The 14,373-nt window shown below is 42.1% G+C and overlaps 1 pseudogene; it reads left to right on the plus strand.

Annotated features, from left to right (window-relative positions):
* The first annotated feature begins 8,270 nt into the window (after positions 1-8,270).
* Positions 8,271-14,373, plus strand: part of LOC121645115 — a 44,286-nt pseudogene continuing 38,183 nt past the window's right edge.

Consider the following 14,373-nt stretch of genomic DNA (forward strand, 5'->3'; position numbering starts at 1 on the left):
GAGCTCATAATACACCAACGTTAACACATATATACATACAGACATCGATTTTGTCCAGTAAAAAATAGAAAATGTTACAAAATGTCCCTTCAAGAGAAGAAACATGAACATTTTCACCTTCCTCAGAAATGACTAGTTCCACATCTATGGTGGTCTCTGTGGTTTCTCATGCAGTGGGATCTTTGTTTGATTGAGTAAAACTAGCAGAAAACCTGAAGTCTCCTCCATATCTGAGTTCTTTTAAATGAGATCTTAAAGCTTCTTATTTATCTGCCACCACTTTAATGGAGCTAGAGAGGTATCTTTTAATCTATTTTCCTGAATATGAACCCTGATGGAGCTGAAATAATGATGTATTTATTATGTGGAACTCTGGATAGAGTTTTGTAGACACGTGCAACCAGCTTCATAATTTAGACTGAACAGGCTGGTCAACACAGACGAAACAAGACCACATGACGGTTCAGAACCCTCTTTTCTTAACTCTTATCAGAAAAACTTTCCCAAAGAATCAAACCATAAGTTTCTCTGATGAGATGTAAGAAAAGAGAAACTTCTGATTAGTTTCTTCTCTTTGTATCAATCCACTGTCCTGAGCTGCAGGAGGCGACAGCAGAGAGAAAAACTGCTTTTAATAAGGACTGAAAACCTCTGACAGAACTGCAGGTCTGCAAAACATCCTGATTCTTTTCAGTCTTCTTTACATTTTCAGCTCTGTAATAATAAATCTGTTTCTGATCTTTACTGCTTCATTTCTCTCTTGTCTTTGTCATCAGTCCAACGACTCAACAATCAGAGCTTTAACAGTGTGTGAGGCCCTCTAGTGGACGTTGTGGAGTTTTGCGTTGTCTTTGCTCCAAAGGTTTTTGTACAGAGTTTTGCTGTTTCCTGTCACTGTGGGCCTCACAGCACAGTAGTACACAGCAGAGTCAGACACTGCAGCAGAGGAGATCTCCAGATCTACTTTTTGTTTGTTTTCTCCCAGTTTAGTGGAGAACCTTGCGGCTGCTTTCAGAGACTCTGCTGTTCTTGACTTGTTGAGTCCAGAGATATGCAGGAGGAATTCTGGTGGTTTTCCTGGATATTGTCGATACCAGAAGAAATAATCATTAGCAACTATAGTTTTAGAGTAAGTGTAGGACAGAGTAACAGAGCTTCCTTCTAAACTGGACTCTTCATTCTTGACTGCAGTGAGTTCTTCACAGCTGACACCTAAAGGAAGAGAGAAGTCAAATAACTGAAGAAGAAGCAGAAAATCCAGAAATGGATGTTTTAAAGAAGCAAACAAACCTGTTAGAATGACTAGAAACAGCAGAGTGAATCCAAATGTCTGCAAAGACAGCATGTTGAATAAAGGTGATGTTTGTGGTTTGTGTGTTGAACTGTGTTGAATGTGGAAGTTTGTGTCTCTTCTATAGTTCAGTAACAGCTCAGCTCCTCCCTGAATCTCTCCGTCTCCTCTTTCATCTGTAGTTTCTCTTCTCTCAGTTACTCTTCCTCCTGGTTAACAGTCTGGCTGCTTCATCTTCATCACTCTGATCTCAGGAGCTTAGATGTGTTATTAATGTAGAACAGGGTCCTCATTTATTCATCATGTTTATGCACAGATCTGTGCACGTTTAGTGCACGGGGACATTTTCCTGCAAAGTGTTGAATTTACCAACTTGTTGTGATTCTTGGAAATGTTCATGTAAGATCAGCTCTGACCATTCATACACACATATTCTAGTAAGAAAGTAAAGTTTATTTATTGAGTCCTTTTACAGTCAGAAAGAGCTGCAGGTAAAGAGTGAAACAGACCCGAAAACTGAGTCCCATCATCACCAATAAAAGATCAAATAAGAGACAATAAAATAAAAACCTAGTTAAAATATAAAACAGTTAAATCCTGTTTGAAGAAGAAAGTTTTTATCTGCTTGTCATGAGAGTCTCTGGAGTCCAGTAAATGTAGTTGTAGTGGGGAACTCTTCCACAGCCTCGGTGCCACGGACTGGAAGGATCTGCTGGTCTTTAGTCCTTTACGGGGAACAACTAACAAATTCTGAGGCTGAACGAAGGCGGCCAGCAGCAGTGTCATTTGTAAGAAGCTGAGATAAATAACGTGGAGCCGGGCCCTTTACTGCTCTGTGTGTTAATAGAAGAGTTTTAAAACAAAGCCTAAAATCTGCTGGAAGCTGAAGGAAAGAGGATAGAAAAGGGGAGATGTGAGCCTGTTGCTAATCTGGCTGCAGCATCTTGTTGAGTTGGAGGCGTGAAAGAGACGATTTGTCCTGTAAACGTGACACAAACGCATGAAGAATGTCTCCAGTTTAGCTGAGGAGACCATATGTGGCAGTTTAGAAATGTTCCTGAAGGAAAGAAGCAGCAGCCAGATTTAACATGCGAGTCGAAGCCCAGAGAAGAAGCAGATATCACACCAAGATCACAAATACTGGACTCAGCAGATGGACAGAAAGAGGCCAGAACCGGACTGGTTTTAGTATCTAGTTCAGGAGGAGACAGAACCGAGCTCTCACACAATGTTCTCAGCATCATCCTCTCTCATTTAGTAATCTTTTAGAAAGAATGAAAGACATGTGCAGCTTCACTGGTTTAAAGACTTCTAAAAGACACCTGTGGCAGACAGGTGAGACCTGATCATCCCTGATCTGCTGACATTAGAAGACATTTCAGACTCTGCTCCTCTGTGAGAACGTCTTCAGAGAACTGATCTGTTCACTGAGATCCCAGAGTAAATTCTGATCAGAGGCCACTTCCCAAAAGAGATCCTCTCACATTCCTGCTGGGATCTGTTACCATAGCGACGAGTATCCAGGTGGGGTTTAGTCAGTGACATGAGAGAGGAGGCAGGTGGGACATTCCCTGACCATCACTGTGCTGCATTGTACCGCTGGATGTGTCTTTTCTCCAGACCATAATACATTAATTTCTCCTGAACCCGACTGGAATCAGACGGGACTGCAGCAGCGATGTTGGGAATGTGTGGAAGTTACGTCACATCAAGTCACCTCCATCTCTACAGAACATCTAAACCCCCCAAGGCCAGCCGAAGAAGTGGACAGAATGAAGATCACAGTGTGGTTTGTCTCTCAGTGTCTTGTCGTTCCAGCTGTAAGTCATACAGGAAGCTAGAATTATCTTCCAATCAGCTGAAAGACATCGTAGTTTTAACCTGGACCTACATGGATTCTGGTCTGAGGCGGTTTCACAAAGACCCAATGGGGGACAGGCTGGGATTCTCTTTGTTAGCCGGCTGAACTGATCATTGTTGGTTTTCACAAAAGCAGAGACACAAACGTTCCCTCTGAGATTCGTTCTGATCATTTAAACCTGGTTAAAGTTAGTTTCTTCAGGTCAGACTGGGGGCTGCCCAAACGTAGAGCGGCTCAGGTGGTAGAGCGGGTCCTCCAATAACCGGCTGCGGTTCGGATCCTGTATCATCACAGTCCCAGACACTTCATACACTTTTCCTCCAGTGTCGGCATCGCTGGAGAGTGAATGAATAAGAGATTCATTAGAAAATGCTCTGGGTGAAAAGTGCTGTATAAATCTGATCCATCACTATTCATGTGAGACGGATTAGACTTGGACACTCTGACAAGGCTTGATGAAGCTTTACCTTCACTCCATTCTACTTTTAGAAAACATCCCTCTGATTGGTTCAGATGTTCATGTATATCAACAGCATCAACTCAGGATTCGTTTCAAGACGAAGTAAAACCCTCCTGCTTCATTTTCTACTGGTTTCTTTAGTATCTGAACATTATAACAGCATAGAGGTAAAAAACACCAAACACACTGATGTCTGGTTTATTCTCACCTGCATTAAGAATCAAACTGAACCCCAACAAACCATAGAAGTGTAACAGTGTGTGAGGCCCTCTAGTGGACGTTGTGGAGTATTACGTTGTCTTTGCTCCAAAGGTTTTTGTACAGAGTTTTGCTGTTTCCTGTCACTGTGGGCCTCACAGCACAGTAGTACACAGCAGAGTCAGACACTGCAGCAGAGGAGATCTCCAGATCTACTTGTTTTCTGTCCCTCTTCAGTTCTACAGTCAGTCCAGGGTATGGAGGTTCTGCTTCCACCACAGTTGGACTTGTTGAATCAGTGATGAGGAGAAGGAACTGAGGACCTGATCCAGGATCCTGTCGATACCACTGCAGGTTATCAGCTGCAACTGAGTAGTTACAGGACAGAGTTTCTCTTTGACCCTCTGATGAAAACACTTCAGCTCTGCTGGGAGTTATATCATCTTCCAGGCTGTTACCTGCTGATCAGACCACATGTTTTATTTCCAGCTCTGATCTAAAGTCAGATTTCACTTCAATGAGAATCCAAACTCTATCTGTAGTTTTTAACCTGGTTGTTTTCCAGGTTTTCTTCTTACAAACATACGTACCTACGAGAGCTGAAAAGAAGCAAATCACAGCCAGTGTTTCCATGTTTCCAGAGGAGAAATGGTGGACCTGGAGTTCAGGATGAATTATCTGTGAGAGGTTTTGTGTTTGGTCTGATGTTCACAGCTGCAGTCAAACAGTAGGAGGAGACTCATGAACCTGAGCTGCTTTTCTGCTCAGCACAGTTCTAGTTTTATCTGAGTTAGTGCAGCATTTCTGTCAGCTCGAACCAGTCTGACATAAAGACTGATTACCACAGAGCTCTACAGCCTGGAGAGGAGAAAGTGTGTCATCCTGCAGGTGTCTGAAAAAAGCTGAGAGAAAACCATAATCACTTTAAATTATTACCTCCACCAAAGTAGAGGTCATGTTTTCAGCAGTGTTGCTTTATCTGTTAGGAACATAACTAAAAAAATGGACAGATTTTGATAAAATTTCCTGGAAATCTGATAAACAGAAAAGAAACAAAGGATTAGATTTTAGGGGTGATTTGGATCAGGATCCAGGATTTTCTTTAAAGGATTCCTTACAATCGGTAGGTAGGGATAAGTTTACCATCAGATTCTGGCTCAAAGTTAATGTCTAAAATCACTGGGAACACATTACAATGGCTTGGTGGAGGTCTGTGGTCTCTGAGTGCTTTTAGGTTTTATTTATACATTCAGATTAGCTCTCAAACGTCTTGTAATTGGACAAAGATTAAATTCCTATAAAGGGTTAAACATTAGTTTCTAAGGTCATGGGTGTTATTAATTAAATTATATTTGGGTAAGTACTACGGTACATTTAGAAGTTAAATTATTTTTAAGTAAGTACATTTAAGTAAGTAATGTTTCCAATACAAAGCGGAATAAAAGGTTGACTTCCTCTTCTGCTGCCGGAACTTCCCAGAGTGACACCAACCGGAAGTAAACAAGCCGCTAGCAGCATCGTTAGCTTTCCTCGTGTGAGGACGGAGCAGGAAGACGGTCGTGTTGTCGTCTCTCAGCTGAATATTTCAGTGTTTCAGCAACAATGTCTTCAGTTCAGCATCTGAGAGAGTTTATCAGCGAGCGACTAACTGCTGCTGCTGAAGAAATATTCACAGAGTTTGAAAAAAACCATCGTCCAGTACGAAGAAGAGATCGATCGTCAGCGCAGACTGCTGGATATCACCTGGAATCCACAGATAAAGTTAATCAGAACAGGTATGAAACACTGGGATGGTCTGAATGAACTAACACATGGACTCATGGAGGATCCTGATCAGAGCTCTACGGTACATTTAGTTTAGATTTATTTGCTTTATTTGTCAGGGACCATGTAGAAAACCTGATCCACAAGGTAAAGATGCTCTGTAGCAGATTCCAGCGTTCTCACTAATTCCCATCTGTAGTCCACGTGGCAGCATTTAGTTTTAGACTGAGAGGAAAATGATGCTGCAGCTGCAGTTTCAGGCAGAAACACTAAGAGAGACGCTGAGATGCCACTGTGGGCTGGTTGCAGACGTTTCACATCTCTACCACCCCAATGCAGATATTTGCAGGGACGTAGTTAGCAGGAAATAATAGAAGCTTTTCACTGTACTTCAACACTTCTTTCTTTCTACGTTTTTACTGACATGTTTCTGTAGTTACCGTCATGTGTTGCTGCTACTAAGAACTTCATGGGTAAATCCAGAGTAATTATGAAGCTGTTGAACAGTAGTTTCCTCGTATTTACCCATTTGAACTAGCTGCAGTTACCGGGTAAGTAAGTGAACTTCACATGTTCTTACTGGGTAAATACCTAAAACTGACTGATAATTTGGTCCTTTCAGGAAAAAAAGCTTCATTTTCATCTTTATTTGGGGAAGATGATGTTCCCATTTAAAATGAGTGTGTTTTGTAGTGATGGGACTTATGGCTCTTTGAAACGAGTCATTCATTCGGGAGTCGTCACTTCAAAGAGTCGTTCAAAAGACTGGTTCTTTTATGTTTTGCATTATTTTAAAAGAGCAGTGTTTTAATCCTAAAATAAAACATTACAATTTAAGGCATATTAAACATATTAAACTTTTCCATGCAGCAGCCCACCTGTGGAGGTCTGTTTGGTCCAGCAGGACCCACCAAAGATTTCATGCAGTAAAATAAGCCAACAAGCAGATTTCCAGCCAGATAAACACACTGATGAAGTCACAAAGTCTCCTCATCAGCTTTAACCTGGACTAAGAAAATGTTCCTCATTGGCCCAGTTTACAGCTGTTTCTGAGCTGGACCAGGACAGATGTGGACAGATGTGGACGGTAGCCTACGTGTACAGACTAGTTTAGCTGAGCAGCAGCAGTACTGAAATATCCACCTGTCACTTTAACACAGCACATAAAATGAAGTGGTATTTTCTCTGTGGTAGCAGGAAATCCCATATAGACCCTGTATGTCCAAGGCTGGAATAACCAGTAGCTTTTATGTTTGGGCTGATGGGAGATGGAACAGTACAGCAACAAACCAGGTGGTTGTTTGCAGTTGCACCAAAAACCATGTGATATGATCGCTGTGACACCGTTCCAGGTCACATTATTGGTTTTCCTGCACACTTTACAAAAAGCTTCCCGATCGTTCCCCATGACCGGCTAAAGCCGGTCTTTAAATGCCGGGTCAGCGAGCCAAAGTTGTGGGACGGAACGTGGCTTGCTAGCATCAACATACTAGAGCTGTTCCGACACCACGCATGCACACAACAGGTCGGACAGCAGAACCGATCGAGGCTTTCAATGCCGGCCCAGGTCCTGCCGTCCTGCTCACACGTATTTATCAGGACTGGATGTCGTCACTAATTTCCTGAATCAATTCCATCCACAACAACCTATTTCAATTCGATTTCGATTAAATCTGATTTGATATCGATTCATTTATACCTGATTATGTAACACCACCTGTTTTTCTTCAATATTACAGATGATCTCAGTTAACTTTTTAATATATAAAACACTGAGTGCATCTACTTGTCAATCAAAATCAGTTATCTGGCAGTAATCAGATTACTGTAATAATCTTATTTTATTTTAATAATTGAAATAATAAAATTGGTTTGTCAAACCCAGCCCATCCATCCGTTCCTCCATCCATCCTTATCCGGGGTCGGGTTGCGGGGGCAGCTGCCTCAGCAGGGAAACCCAGACTTCCCTCTCCCCGGCACATTCAACAGCTCATCCAGGGGAATCCTGAGGCGTTCCCAGGCCAGCCGAGACATGTAGTCCGTCCAGCGTGTCCTGGGTCTTCCTCGGGGCCTCTTTCCGGTGGGACGTGCCTGGAACACCTCACCAGGGAGGCGTCCAGGAAGCATCCTAACCAGATGCCCGAGCCACCTCATCTGGTTCCTCTGGATGTGGAGGAGCAGCGGCTCTACTCTGAGCCCCTCCCGGACCACCGAGCTTCTCACCTTATCTCTAAGGGAGAGTCCGGCCACCCTGCGGAGAAAACTCATTTCAGCCGTTTGTACTCGCGATCTTGTTCTTTCGGTCACTACCCACAGTCCCCAAACTGAGAAAAACTACCAAGAGTCTGGAACGAGTAAACGTATAAAAAAGTTTATTTTTTAGGAACCCTAGTAATTAACCTAAACTAAAATCTTTCTTCATGTTTTTTATTTGTCCCTTTATCCCTCCAGAGGTTCCACATCAATATGTCTACAAGGTGGATGAAGCTCTTCAAGAAGACCAGCAGCTGTGCAACCAGAACTCAAACCTGGACCAGGAGCAACCAGAGTCTGCTCGTATTAAAGAGGAAGAGGAGGAACTCCTCAGCAGTCAGGAGGAAGAGCAGCTTTGGCTGAAGGATGAAACTGTGAAATTTCAACAGCTCATCCAGGGGAATCCCGAGGCGTTCCCAGGCCAGCCGAGAGATGTAGTCCGTCCAGCATGTCCTGGGTCTTCCCCGCGGCCTCCTCCAGATGGGACATGCCCGAACACCTCATCAGGGAGGCGTCCTGGAGGTATCCTGACTAGTAGGGCTGCACAATTAATCCGATTTTGGCCACAATTAAATTCACCTGATCGTCAACGATATTTACATTCAAAGTGCGTCTCTGCTGCATCTCTGATTACGTACATTCTCACCCTGTAGTCTGCCAACCACCAGGATGCCAACGCAAGGCCAAAGCTTCATTAAGCTGCCTAAATAACAAGGGCGCAGTAACACACCCCTTTAACAGCCGGCAGCTGGTTGTACTCAGTGCTGCCAACTAGGGCTGCGACGATTGGTTGACGTTGTCAACAATAAAAATAGTCGACAACGAATTTAGCCGTTGACTATTGTCTGCAAAAAAAAAAAAAAAAACTACAGAGTGAGACATCGTCTTCTTTTTTTTATCTCTGCTGAGAGTTGCACATGCGCAATAAAGTCCGCCAGAGGAAAAATATGGCGGCGAACTAGGGAGCAAAACGGTGGCCGAGGACGTCAAAAGTCTGGAACAACTTCATGTTAAACTTATAAAATAAATTAAATACATGTGAGGTTTGTAAAGCGGACCTTGTGTACGACGCAAGTACGTCTGCAACGCTCGAACACTTAAAGAGGAGGAACGTCGGACTTACATAACAACCTCATGCAAGATTTCAAAGCTGAAAGTGAAATAAGATCCATTTATAATAATCATGAGATTCATATTCCGATTGGTCGACTAGTCGTTTTAATAGTCGGTGACTAATCGACCATCAGAATAGTTATTAGTTGCAGCTCTATTGCCAACGTAGCGACTTCATCACTGTATTTAGCGAGTTTTCATTCACCTCTAGCCATTTCTTAAAAAACGACTAGCGACAAATCCAGCGACTTTTTCTGGATTTTTCTAGACTGACGTGAAAGAGCGTATAGTTTACTCTTCAATGAGGAGGGGGGCTACACCGACCCCTCCCCCGTCCAGAAGCACTCAGAAGAGGCTTGTTCCTCACGCAGTAGAGCAGCATTCAAAGCAGGAGATGATCGCCTCCGTTTCACGACCAGGCTGAAAATGAAACGTACGTAACTGCTGCTGGAGGATCCCGCGCTGGCTTCCTGTCAGATATTAATGTTTATTAATGAAGAGTGTCGACATAAACATTTAAAAAGTTAGAAGTGTTGTGACATGTTGCAGACTCGTAATTAAAAAAAGAATTACACTTAATAATATTAAACTTAAAAAACAAAGAAAGTCTTGGCTGCACGGAGGTTGGAACCTTGAGGGCGGTGGACTTTCTGTGTGGAGTTTGTGGGTTCTTTCCAGGTACTCCGTCCAAACACAAGCATGTTAATTAATGACTCTAAATTCTCTATAGGAGTGTGTGTGAGTGTGAATGGTTGTTTGTCCCCCATGTGTTGGCCCTGCCTCTCACCTGTTCATGCTGGGATAGGCTGCAGCTTACCTGCGACCCTTAATGGACTAAGCGGTACAGAGAATGAATGAAAAGATGGACTGAAGATTTTTATTTTTTATTTTTTTGCCTTCCCCACAACATCCCTCTCCACGGTAGCATCCATTACAACTGTATGTACTAGTGGTGGGATGTTCGGCTCTTTTCAAAGAGCCGGCTCCTTTGGCTCCCGATTGTCTCCTAATTTAGCATCTTTTACATTAACTTCTCAAAAATTAATAGTAAATGTATATCTTGCATTATTTGTCATCTATAGTAATTTATTTTATTTATTTATTTATTTATTTATTTATTTAACGTTTCCTGTCCAGCATCACAGCAGCAAAATGATAATCTGGTTGCTGTATCGGGTAGCTCCAATCCGCCTCTATCTTTAGTCTGTTGTAAAGTTTTTAGACTGATACGTGATGGCTTGTTTTTCCATAAAAATTTTGATATATGTGAGTCCAGTGACTTAACCTAGTTGGAGGATGGATTAATGGGTATCATTAAAAACCGATAGTTTACTTTTGATAGAACCATCATTTTAACTGTGGCAACCCTCCCCATGAGTGATATGGGTAAGCGCCTCCACCGTGAGAGATCATCCTCTATTGTTTTAAGTAGCTGGACATAATTTAGCTTTGTTAGTTCTGATAACCTGGGGGAACGTTTATGCCTAGATATCTAATGTTTCCAGACTGTATTGTAGTATTGGGTGTGTTTTGTAGGTCACAGTTGATGGGCATAATAATAGTCTTAGACCAGTTAATAGAGTAATCAGATATTGATGAGAATGTGTTAATAAGTGTGATTGTCTGGGGGAGAGATGTCAGTGGGTTCTGGAGGAAAAGTAATACATCATCAGCATAAAGACTTATCTTATGTTCTATATTTTTGGCATGGATTCCTTTAATCTCTGTATTTTGTCTTATGGCAGCAGCTAGGGGTTCAATAAAAATAGCAAAGAGTGATGGAGAAAGCGGGCAGCCCTGTCTGGTGCCTCTCTGCAAACAGAAGCTTGGAGAGGTTTGATCATTGGTCTTCACACATGCATTTGGGTTGTTATATAATATTTTTATCCAATCTATGAAAGATGACCCAAACCCAAATTTGTTTAACGTTGCAAATAAAAATTTCCAGTTTACTCGGTCAAATGCTTTTTCTGCGTGTAGGAGCCATGTTTTCTTTTTGGTTCTTCCTCCGACCAGTAGGGGTCATGTTTGATTTTGTGTGCACCTGTGCAGGAGGATGGGGGGTCATTTAAGGCCGTGCATCATTCCCAACAGGGGTTGTGATAGAAGTGAGGGAAACAGTTTTCTACTGCACTCGAATGTTATATGCTGAAAAGTTACCTTGATTCTATTGGAATTTATATGACAAATGAAACATGGATATACGACTACCTTTTGAACTACCGAGTCATTCATTATTAAGCAAAGAGTACACGTAGGAAAAGCCGAAAACATCACAACCGGTAGCAAGTTGTAGAAGTAACGCTACATTTAGGTAGAAAACTGTCTCGATCGGATTGGGCTATTGGAGCCACCTGGATAACAATATCGGCAAGTGTCAAGACGCAATGCGTAAAGAAGCTATTGGAGTTATTGGAGCGTGCGGCGAGAGGATCTGGACTAGGACAAGTGTCGGGGCAAATGGCTGCAGCGGATCGAGCCATTGGAGCCGTCGGGATTCCCAGCAGCGCACGTCGGGACATCGGAGCATCTATGCCGGCCAACGCACCAGTGGGGTATGTGGTTCAGCGCTGAAGTTTGTGAATGGCCATTCTAAGTAGTGTGTGCACACACAATCAATCTACATGCGTAAAACCAATGTATTGGTAGCAGATGCGAAACAGCTTTGGATAAAACTTTGTGTCACGTCGATACGCGACGTCTGCGTTGACACAAACATTACGTTTCGGGCGTTTATGAACAAACTTCAAACTTTTGGCCAATATGGCAGAAGAGGAATCAACTGCGCTTACGGACTCAGACTTTGATTTTAACTTGCACGGTGACGTAAAAGCGCTCAGTGCTACAATGGAAAAAAGAGAAATAAAACTAACAGCTAAGGCTTTGTTGGAAAAAATAAACAATTTAGAAATGGAAAGAAAGACTAAATTAAATAAACTGTCTAAATTTAAACATGCTATTAATGCATTAAAGAAAGATGAAAGGTGTGTAAAAGAGGTAGAAGATAAGTTTAAAACATTTCTAAGTTTGTCTGAAGAAACAGACCAAGTTCAAAAGGTTTTGTTGGGTTTATTGCCTGCTGAAGAAGCACAAAAGCATGACATATGGTACCGAGCAAAATGTTTGTATGTAAATGATTTTGTTGATGATACCAGGAAATGGTTGGTGCAAGGTTCAGCTATTGTGTGTGAAACGGAGCAAAATATTACAAGAATTCCATTACCTGAATCTGCTGAGTCAAGGACTAATGAAAATGGTATAAAAAAGGATGACATTTTTGGTTGTCCTGATGAGGAAATCAATGGTCAAAATGAAAGGAATAATGGAGATGAACATAGCAAAGAAGTTCAACCTGGAGGGGCAAGTGGAGGCCTGTTGGAAGAGGAGCCCCAAATTGAACCTCATGACAGCATCTCAAACGTTTCTTTAAAATCCTTCAGGAGAACAAAACCTCAAAATGGTTCCTCAGCTTCAAGTTCTTCAAGCAGCAGATCATCTACAGCCTCTCAACGCATCATAGCAGAGGCAGAAAAGGCTGCACTCTTGGCTTGTGCTGCTGCTTTAAAGGATAAACATGCTCTGGAGGAACAGGAATATTTGTTAAAAAAGAAAAAGGAACAACTTGAGTTGGACACTAAAATAGCAATTGCCAACGCTAAACTAAGTGTGCTGCAGAGCAGAAGCAGCATTATATCTAAACACTCAGATGGGATGGAGTCTTATATCAGAAGAGGAGCCAAACCCAAGATCAAGCCTAACTTGCTCATTCCACCTGCTGCGTCACATGCCTCTCAGACAGCACAGCGATGCACATCTCTTCATTCACAGGAAAAATGTGCAGAACAATTGTTGGTAAAAGATGTAGCATCTGATCCTACTGCATCTCACGAGTGTCACATTCCAGTTTATGCAGACAAAACTGTTTCAAAGCCTTTAGTGTCGCATATAACTTCACCTGCTGTTCCAAGTTCTCTACAGCCTTCTTTTAAAGTACCTAAAAATCCAGCTGTCACTCAGAATACCACACCACCAAGTCAAAATCAACCAGCAGATCTCAACAATGTGTTAAAGCAACAGAATGACATAACCGCTCTTCTTGTCCAGATGCAAACATCTCAGTTACTTCCCCACAGAGTAATTCCTACATATGATGGAGATCCGCTACAATTCAATTCTTTCATTAAAGCTTTCGAGCACTGTGTGGAAGCTAAAACCAGCTCTAAAGGGGACTGTCTGTACTATCTTGAACAGTACACCAGAGGACAACCAAGGGAAATGGTAAGAAGCTGTCTGCACATGACTCCAGAAAAAGGATACGCTGTAGCCAAAAGGTTACTAAAAGAACACTTCGGAAATGAATTCAGTATAACAGCAGCTTACATGGAGAAGGTTACAGGCTGGCCAAGTGTAAAAAGTGAGGATGTCAAGTCACTGAAAGCATATGGACTTTTTCTTTGTGAGTGCTGTAATGCTATGGAGGAGTTACAATATTTGGAGGAACTAAGTATGTCAGCTAACATGAAAACTCTGATTCAGAAGCTTCCCTATAAGCTCCGAGAAAAATGGAGAGCAAAGGCAAATGAAATTCTTGAAAGAACTAGACAAAGGGCATGTTTTCCTGACATCGTCAACTTCATTGAGCAACAGATTAGGATTGCATCAGATCCAGTTTTTGGTACCATACAAGACACGACAACTATTAAAGGAACAACACGACCAAGTAAATCTCAAACGAACTCACAGTTCAGAAAGAATAGCTTTGCTACTCATGTTTCTGTCAAGGATTATTACAAAGTGGCTGCCAATGAAAATAAAGTGGTGCCCATAAAGGAAAAAGCCTCCCCTTGCTTATTTTGTTCACAGGATGGTCACATGGTGAATCAGTGTCAACTGTTGGAAAAAAGGTCACACTCTGAAAAATTAGACTTTCTAAAGGAGAAAGGACTATGCTTTGGTTGTCTGAACACAGGACACTTAAGTAAAAGCTGCGATAGGCGCATTTCTTGCAACCACTGCAGTCAGATGCATCCTAGCATTTTACACATTGGACAAAAGGACAAGGTTAACCGGAAGGATATGAATCAAGTAAAGAAATCTTCTGAAAGTTGCAAAACTTCCTCCACTTGTGGTCATACAGGGGCTGGTCACAACAAAGGCATTCTTCCCATCTTGCCTGTTAAAGTGAAGAGTTCAAAGGGAACTAAGATTATTGAAACATATGCCTTCTTGGATCCAGGGAGTACAGACACGTTCTGCTCTGAAAGACTCCTTCATAAGTTAAACGTTCAAGGTCGGAATGCTCAGATTCATCTTCGCACCATGGGTCACAACAAGACCGTGACAACCTCCATCGTTAATGGACTTGAGATTTCAGGATTATCTGGCAAACACTTCTTCCAACTTCCAAGAGTATTTACGCAAAGGGAAATGCCT

This window comes from Melanotaenia boesemani, chromosome 8, assembly GCF_017639745.1.
Source record: "Melanotaenia boesemani isolate fMelBoe1 chromosome 8, fMelBoe1.pri, whole genome shotgun sequence".
NCBI lineage: Eukaryota > Metazoa > Chordata > Actinopteri > Atheriniformes > Melanotaeniidae > Melanotaenia > Melanotaenia boesemani.